The sequence below is a fragment of the Panthera leo genome, chromosome D1 (assembly GCF_018350215.1).
Source record: "Panthera leo isolate Ple1 chromosome D1, P.leo_Ple1_pat1.1, whole genome shotgun sequence".
NCBI classification, from domain to species: domain Eukaryota; kingdom Metazoa; phylum Chordata; class Mammalia; order Carnivora; family Felidae; genus Panthera; species Panthera leo.
In genome coordinates this window covers 90,272,919-90,282,292 of record NC_056688.1, presented here as the reverse complement: position 1 = coordinate 90,282,292, position 9,374 = coordinate 90,272,919, and the positions used below count along the sequence as shown (strand labels likewise).

The window sequence follows — 9,374 nt, the reverse complement described above, 5'->3', positions numbered from 1 at the left end:
CATATATCACAAAGATTCAAGCCTCCAGAAGAAGACAGGGTGATCACTGCATGAGACCCTGAAGAAAAACATCAAGAAGTATCTCTCAATAATGGCTTGTGGTAGCTATAATGGAATGTAGACAGAAGGATGCTCACTTAGATAACTGGGGACAAGGCTTCTTGACCAGGCCTTCATCTCTATTCATTTTTGAAATCTGAGCTGGGGTAAAAACACTCCAATACCCTCTCTCATGATGCCAGTTTCTAATGTCTTGTTCAATAAATAAATTTCCCTGTAAATTTGTGAGCCAGATGCTCTTGAGTTTGGGGAATCCAAGGGAGCGAAGCCAATGACAAGGCACAGCAGGACAAGTCGTAGCTTCCAGTGCTGATAACAGACACCGGGCAAAGTTGTAAACTGCTCTGGGCCTCAGTTTCTTCATGCGTAAAATGAAGGTTTTGAGCTAGGTAGTCTGGATATTTCCTTTATATTCACTTCCAAATTTCCATTGTTTGCAACAGTGTGTTTGACCAAACATTTTTTAACAACTTCCTCATGTTAGAAACTGCAAGTGTTGGGCCAAACATAAATAAGACAGTACTTTTCTTCAAGGAACTTATGGTTTAGCAGAAGAAATGGAATATCAAAATGGCGGAAGTTGGGGCACCTGCGTGGCTCAGTTGGTTGAGTGTCCAACTTCGGCTCAGGTCACGATCACGGTCCATGAGTTCGAGCCCCATGTCAGGCTCTGTGCTGACAGCTCGGAGCCTGGAGTCTGCTTCGGATTCTGTGTCTCCCTCTCTCTGCTCCTCCCCTGCTCATACTCTGTCTCTCTCTCTCTCAAAAATAAACATTAAAAAAATGTTTTTAAATGGTGGAAGTAGATCTCGATCTCCAAGGAACACACAGAAGAAGCAACTGCCTGACCTGGGGGAATCAGGTAAAGGCTTCCTGAAGGAGACAGCACGAAAATGTTTTGAAGACAGTGTTTGAAGACATGAAGGAGTTCACATGGAAAAAAAGAGAGGATGAGCATTCTAGACAGAGGAAACAGTATGAGCAAAGTCTTAGAGGCACAAAACAGCCAATTCAATAGTAACAGAAGTACACAGAATCAGGCATGGGTACTACATGCAGGCATGTGATGATGGGCGAATTCAGATGCATGCTAAGGAATGGGAACAATTCCCTATATTTAAGGTGAGGTCTTGAAGGATCTTAATGAAGGGAGCAGCATGATCCAATATGGGTATAATCCAAACTGAACTAAATCTGGATTTCTCCTCCAGACAAGTGTCTTTTGAATGTTTAACAAGAGATCAAGATGGAAGTCAAATAAATATTCTAGGGTCAATACAATGTTCAAAAAAGTATGGCTGACAGAAGTACAGGAAATAGCACAGCCATCCAACAGTCAGTGGCCAATTTGAAATGAAGAAAAATAAAATATGAGAATGAGAAAGAACTCAGGTTTGTTCGGTCCAACAGTTTGATTTCAGAGAAAATGAAACTGAGGCCTTGGGAACGGAAGTCACATGATCCTGGACAACTCACATCTCTCTTTGTTATTACATTTCCACCTTCAATCCCATGGGGTTTATGAGTAAACACCCTCTTACTGGGCTTGGTTGGTGCCTAAAGATAGCCAATTATTTGGCAAAGTAGGGTAAAATAAACCCTCAAAATACATATACATACATTTGACATTTTATTTTACCTTAAAACATACAGATGTACATTCATTCTCCAATCTTTCTATTCAGGCTCAATGTGCTCCTTTGAATATACAGATGCATAGATTACAGAACTCTGTCTTCTTTCTTGAACAACACACAACAACAATGAATCACGTAAGACTTACAGCTATGATTTAATTTTTTTAATGTTTATTTACTTTTGAGAGAAAGAGAGAGAGACAGAGGCATGAGCAGGGGAGGGGCAGAGAGAGGGAGACACAGAATTCGAAGCAGGCTCTAGGCTCTGAGCTGTCAGCACAGAGCCCGACACAGGGCTTGAACAACTGTGAGATCATACCTGAGCTGAAGTCAGACGCTTAACTGAATGAGCCATCCAGGCGCCCCTGTGATTTCTTTAAAGTAAAGCAAGAGGTTGAAAACACTTGCAAAAGAATCAAGCATGACATCCTTCTAAATTTTTATTATTTTTTCTAATCCTTTAAAGTGGTTTGACATCTAATTCAACAGCAATTTTCTGTTTATCAACTCATTTTATCAATGATTTTCAAATCATGCAGCTTGTTTTCCACAGAAACAAGAACCCCTTTCTTACAAATCATACATTTGGTTTACAGGACCTTAAACTTCATAATACAGTACAATGGCACACACAGGTATGGAACCAAGCACAACCAAGTCTTGGTAAACACTCCACTCAATTCCTGGGATGGGGGATGCGAGGGGGGCTAGAGAGTGACCCACTACCTAGCAGTAAGCAACATCTGGTGAGTCAGAAATGTTTCGTGGAGAAATAGTTGAGTTCACGTGGTCAGCAGAGCAAGTAGAAGTCAGTGAAGAGAGCTTCTGATAAATTCATTTCCTCTTTGCCTCACAGGTAAATGAGTCAATTAATCTAGTATATGGTTCTGGGAAGATCAAGGAGTGGATGTATTCTAGTTTACCTGATGTCACTGTTCACATTTTTAAAAACTTGATTACCCAGTATCATTTTTCTAATGCTTGACACAACTCTCCTCTATCATCCAACTAAAATGAGAAGCTCTCTTTCCACAGAGCCTGTGACGTGACTATAAAGAAAAAGAACTCTACACAAACGGCAACAGGACATTGACTGATACACAGGTTAAAAACATAGGAATTTGTACTACAGATTATTCTCTTAAATTCTCTATGCCTTTTTCGTCTTTTTTTTAGATGAGCATCTTAGATAACAAAGCCATGCTTTCTTCTGACAAGATTAGTGCCACTTCAGTATCTCTGCTTTATTCAAACACAATACTGAAACTTGAAAGATGCAGATTCTCTATCTGTGTGAACAACATATGCCCACGAAATGATAACTTCATTCTTTTCTAAAGACTCCCCAATCACTCCCCTTATAATTGGCAAACAGAAAACGTGCTGGGCTTTCCCTTCAGCAGCAACAAATCCAAAAGAAGGCAGCAGATGGTATATATCCTCCTGACTCCAAAAATCTATGTGTATCTTTGAATTTCTCAGCTTAAAGGCGATATTGAAAAATGATATGTTTCCATCAACAGGGAAACAAGATAACACAGCATGCCGGGATCAAGAGGTAGATGCTCGAGAGAGAGAGTAAGAGTGGATAACTTGGCCTGAGAGGAAAAGACCAGCTTTTGCGAGGGGCATCATCCTTATCCCGTAAGAATTTAACAATTTAAAATCCAAGCAGAAAGCAGAGACTCTCTCAACAATACACTTTTTCATGTTTGTAATAATTTCAGTGGAAAGAATTCAGCTATATTGGAAATTCTGTCAAATAGCTCTAGGGCAGAAATTGGGTTTGGTGAGGCGATGTATGACAAATGCTAGGAGAAGCATTAGGCACAATTCGTGATTCTTGTATAACTTTAAGGAAATTGACGACAGGGATAAACCTATTTAAAATGTGTTAAAGATCTAGAGGATAACATGGCCTCTGGATTTATCCAGCCAACACTTTCAGATGACTACGTTGCCAGGCTCTGTCCTTCGGTACTAGAACTACAAAGGCATAAAGGATTAACAGCTAGCTGCTTTGACTGCTCATCAAATGCTACATGCTAGGCTAAGGGCTTATTTATGCACTGCATTACTTAATTCTTCTGACAATCCTCAGAAATACATACTACTACTATGTTCATTTAATAGATGAGAAAACTGAGACTTGAGTATTTTTCTGGGGTCACAAAATTAGCAAGCAACAAAGCCTGAATTAGACTCCGAACAGTGTTAAGCCGAAGAGTGGCTGGACCATCTCCATTAAATATCACTACCAAGATAAAGTCTTACGCTCAAAAAGCTTTCCATTTACTGAATGAAGGATAAGTAGCACTTAGCTAGGCAGAGAGAACCAAGAAAGACACCACTAAGCAAAGACAATAGTAAATGTGCTAAAATGACATTTCCAACCTTATTATGTCAATGTTTTCTAGTAGGACGTGAATGAAGCCCATACTAGCACTGCCTGAACAATAAGGAAATCAAAGAGCTCAATGAAAAATATATTGATTACATGCCTTAAAAAAAAAAACCACACACTAGGGCACCTGGGTGGCTCAGTTGGTTAAGTGTTCGACTTCGGCTCAGGTATTGATCTCACGGTTTGTGAGTTCAAGCCCTGTATCAGGCTCTGTGCTGACAGCTCAGAGCCTGGAGCCTGCTTCAGGTTCTGTGTCTCCCTCTCTTTGTGCCCCTTCCCAGCTCACAGTTTCTTTTTCTTTCTTTCTTTCTTTCTTTCTTTCTTTCTTTCTTTCTTTCCTTCTTTTTCTTTCTTTCTTTCTCTCTCTCTTTCTCTCTTTCTCTCTTTCTTTCTTTTCTTTCTCTCTCTCTCTCTCTCTCGAAAATAAGTAAACATTTCAAAAGAAATTTTTTTAACTGATTCAATTTCTGAGCACCTAACTAAATATTCTGTCCCATCAGTTATTGTAGGATGGAGTAGGCACCATCTGAAAAGTTGCACTATCCAAAATTTTTCTTCTAGGGTTTTTTTTTTAATGTTTATTTATTTTTGAGACAAAGAGAGACAAAGCATGAATGGGGGAGGGGAAGAGAGAGAGGGAGACACAGAATCTGAAGCAGCCTCCAGGCTCTGAGCTGTCAGCACAGAGCCCAACGTGGGGTTTGAACTCACAAACCGTGAGATCATGACCTGAGCCAAAGTTGGACGCTTAACTGAATGAGCCACCCAGGAGTCCCTAGGGTATTTTTAACAGAGAAACTTGCTTCCATTAAGGAAGCAACAAGTTACAATGGAAATAGCAGATAACTAGGAGCCAAGAGGCTGAAGACAAATGTTTGAGACCCAACTGTGCCATTTACATACTTTACAACAATGGAGAACATCAGTTGGCTTCTATAAACCTTCAGACTTCCTTATCTGTAAAATGAGAATTCTGCACTCTTCAGACAAACATTTATTGAGGACTTGCTAAAAGTCCCTAAACACACACCAATAGTTAAGGCACCAGCCCTTGGAAGAAAGCAATAATAGTGTCCACCTCACAGAGTTGTTATGAGACTCGCATGAAGTCAATGGAAGGTTGTCCAGACACTTACAAACATTCAGTATTTACTAAGCCAGCTAATACAATATTGAATAACAAAGAAAAGGTCCCTACACTGATGACGTTTACATTGTAGTCTGCAAGTAAATTAATACAGGAGATTTTTGGAAGGTGATAAACACTAAGAAGAGAATAGAACTGGGTAATACTTTAAGAGTGACTGAGGGGAAGGGCGCCTGGGTGGCTCAGATGGTTGGGGATCTGACTCTTGATCTCTGCTCAGGCCATGATCTCAGAGTTTGTGGATTTGAGCCTGGCTTTGGGCTCTGACCTGACGACACGGAGCCTACGTGGGATTCTCTCTCTCCCTCTCTCTTCCCCTCCTTCTCTCTCTTTCTCAAAATAAATAAAAACTTAAAAAAAAGAAACCTTAAAAAAAAAAAAGAGCGACTGAGAAGATGGTGCTGGTTTTTCAAGTTTGGTCAGGAAGAGTCTCCCTAAGGAAGGACGTGTGAGCTGAGACATAAGTGATGCAAAGGGCTTGCCATGGGAAGATCTAGAAGCATTCAGTCTACACAAAGCAGGCAGTAAGTGCAAAGTCCCCAGGGTAGAAACCAGACTCCCAGAAACAGAAATAAAGCCATCAGGGATTGAAGCACACTGAACAGGAGGAGAGGGGTAGGGAGGAAGAATAAGAAAAAAAGTCACAGAGTTTATCCCACTCAGCCTCGTGGCCAGGGAAAGCACACTACATACGTGTTATACCCAAGTGTAATGGATACCAGCAGAGGACACATGCACAAGCATGTGACGTGATGTGATTTACATTAAAAAATTCACTCTGGCTCCTGGGGGAAGGAGAGGGGCTGGGCAGGCAAAAAGTACAAGCCAGGGTATTGTCCAGAAAGAAAGGCTATCTGGTTTGAGGCTTTGGTATTTGGGAATTTTATGGTGCCATTTGCTGAAACAGGAAACAGAGTCCTGCTTTTGCCATGTTATATTCCAGATACTTCCCAAACATCTTAAAGATATTTAAGTTGAATATGCTACTCTGGGGCTCAGAAGAGAGGTGACAGACAGCCGGTTATGCAAATTTAGGGGCTCCATGCAAACAGAAAGGAGAATAGAAATCCACCTTTTGAGATAATACTAAGGACAAAGAGAAAAAATGAGAAGTAATGTGGAAGGAAGGTAGACTGTCAATTTTAGTAAGACTCTTAGATTATTAATTTAGTCAAATACATCCAAGTTATATATTATTGTAATTATTCCTTTAATGCTTATACTTGTTTTATTTATTTCTACCTCTCTGAAAAAAATAAATTTTCTTAAAAGTTTATTTATTTGAGAGAGAGAGAGAGCATGAGTGGGGGGAGGGAGGTCGGGGGGGAGGTTGGGAAGGGCAGAGGGCACAGAGTCCAACAAGAGACTCGATCCCATGAACAGTGAGATCATGACCTGAGCCAACATCCAGAGTCCAACACTTAACTGACCAAGCCACCCAGGTGCCACCCCCAAAAACATAAATTTAAGACTACTTTGCAAAGAAAAGTATCATGTGCTAAGAATTTCTACATATTATAATAGTTTTAGTTTGTTTTGTATCTCAACCATACGACAAAGTAATAATTAGCCACTTACTACTGACATACACATTTGTGGTTTGATCTTAAGCTTAGTCAAATAATTACTGAGGAATTAATCAATTTAAATTGAGTTAACTCAATTTAAAAAACTATCTTTGTGAAACCACCTGGCATAAGAAAACACCACTACCTTCTTATACACCCTAACTGTACTTTTCAGACTGAAGTATGCCTCCCCTTGGAGATATGTAGTGACACATTCCAGAAATACCAGAAGTCACAGAATAACCATCTTCCAGAAGCTTTGTTTTTTGAACAATTGGGCAGGAAAAAGTTTTTTTCTATTAAAACAAACAGGTAGATGGGTAGGGAGATGCACACAATGGGTGCAGGGGAGAGCATGATACCGTTTAGTTATGAACTGAGTAAGCCATGGGGATGAAAGGTACAGCGGGGTATTATAACAACGATGTACGAAGACATCAGACGGGAGCTACACTTGTGGTGAGCACAGCATGGTATAGACTTGTCGCTTCCCTACGTTGGACATCTGAAACCGATGGACCCTTGTGTGTCAACTACACATCATTAAAAAAAAAGAAAAGGTATATTACAAAGTGGAAGGGAAACTCTCATTAGTTAAGATAAAATATACTGCTTCCCAAAGCTCTAGAAGCAGGAGCAGCCACTTTGGACTACGATGCCGGACCCCTGGAGGCACAAGTTTTCTGTACTTTGCTGCTAAGGGGACTCAGGCAGAAATGTCTGAGGAGCACCGGCTTAATTTTCCCCTGGGCCCTTGAGAGGGTAGTTTTCACTCAACATTGCTGACAGGCAGGGGTAAGTCATTCAAATTTCTCCACGTCGGACTGAAGAACATTTTGCTAGCTGGAACGTTCCAAGTCAAAACATCAGAAACAGCTTAAAACTCTAAGCTTCTCTGACAAGTAGGCCTTTCTTGTCATCGGAAGAGTAAGGAGAAAGAGAAACCAGTGTCTGAGCTCCAGCCCTTTCCGGCAAGCTCACCCTTGCACTTTACGATGCGCAAGTTTGCTCCTTGTTATGATTCAGACTTGAAAGTCAACAAAGGCCGGGCATTTAGGAAGAAGAGAAACCCAGACACATGCTTCAAACATGTCATGCTGCTCCAAGGTGGCTCACGGGGCTGAGTGGTGTATCCTCTCTTGGCCTCTCTCTTGCTCTGGGCCTCACCCGTCCTCACTCACAGCAGCAAGGAAACAAACAGCAGACAGGAAAGAAGAGCCAGCGGTAGAAGCAAGGCTTAACTTGGCCTTTTTCCGTAAATCTGAAGAATGAACCTCAGAATCTGTTGCCTTTTTTCTATTCTACTCTGGGCTTCAGCAGGACTGGAGGGAACGGACATGCTCCCAGGCTTTCTTTTCAACAAAGTCCTACAAAGACTATCTCCTAGTCTTACCCCGTGGACTCAAACACAAATAGCAATGTCTTGGCTGGAAACCACAGAGCGCAAAAGGCTACAGAGGACAGATGTTATCAAATAAAACAAAAAACATTTAAGGACTTTTAAATAACAGTTTCCCACTCCCAGGTCACACTCTGTGGTTTTTGCTCAGTACACACTGCACGCTGGAGTCTTCTTTCCTGCAAAACAGTGGCTCTATGAGATCATTCTTTTTGAAAATATTTTTTTTCCCTTGGACCTCAGGTACATAGCCTTGGATTTATCCTAATACAATACTGTTGCTGGGCAATACGTGGTCTTCTTTTATTTATATTTATTCATTTATGTACTACTTAGAAATGAATATGTAAATGTATATATGTACAGGGAGAGTTTTACCATATACAGATATATTCTTAAATAGTATATTGCTTAGTTTTGTTTCTAAACATTATAAGAAGCATGGCATCGCTTCTCGGCCTTTTGGCTAAGATCAAGTGTATAAGAAGCATGACTTCTGGAATCTGTGGTCTTACTCATCTTTAGGTTATCAACACTAATTTAATTGTTTCATATTGCTACAGTTCATTCATTTTTACTGCTACATAGTATCTTGCTGTATAAATAGACTGTAATTTGTTTTTCCATTTTTTTATCAATGCTCATGAGGTTGCTTCCAGTTCTTTATGATCATTAACAGAGCTAGTGAGGAAAATCTCACAATAGATACTTTTTACAGGACCATGAGCTGAAGTTCTTCAGAACAAAGGAAGACTGGTATAAGCCATCAGTCTTCTCTTCACCCCATCTTTTAATTCAGTCCCTATGCAGGGACAATCAGCAGAGTAGTGTTTTCATTCAACCAGTTTCATATTCTTCCCAAGAAAAAACATTCAGAGAGTAACTAATATATGTAAATTCATTTTTCATACCTATTACACATAAACAAAATGAAAATTCAGTCTGCTGTATGACTCAACTTACTGAAAAAAAGTGGCTTCCCCCAGACATGCCCCAGTAATATATATCATGACGGGAACCCCTACAAGGTCATATGCAAATTCAAAATGGATTGTTGATATATTCAAATCAGCAACCTGAGAGTGATGAAATGCGAGTCAGCTCCTACTTAGTTCAGGGACGAAGTAGGACATGAGCTTATTTAATAGCTTTACACAAA

At 40.3% G+C, this 9,374-nt stretch overlaps 1 pseudogene; it reads left to right on the top strand.

Annotated features, from left to right (window-relative positions):
• Positions 1-8,661: 8,661 nt before the first annotated feature.
• Positions 8,662-8,829, top strand: LOC122201577 (annotated as a pseudogene).
• The last annotated feature ends 545 nt before the right edge of the window (positions 8,830-9,374 follow it).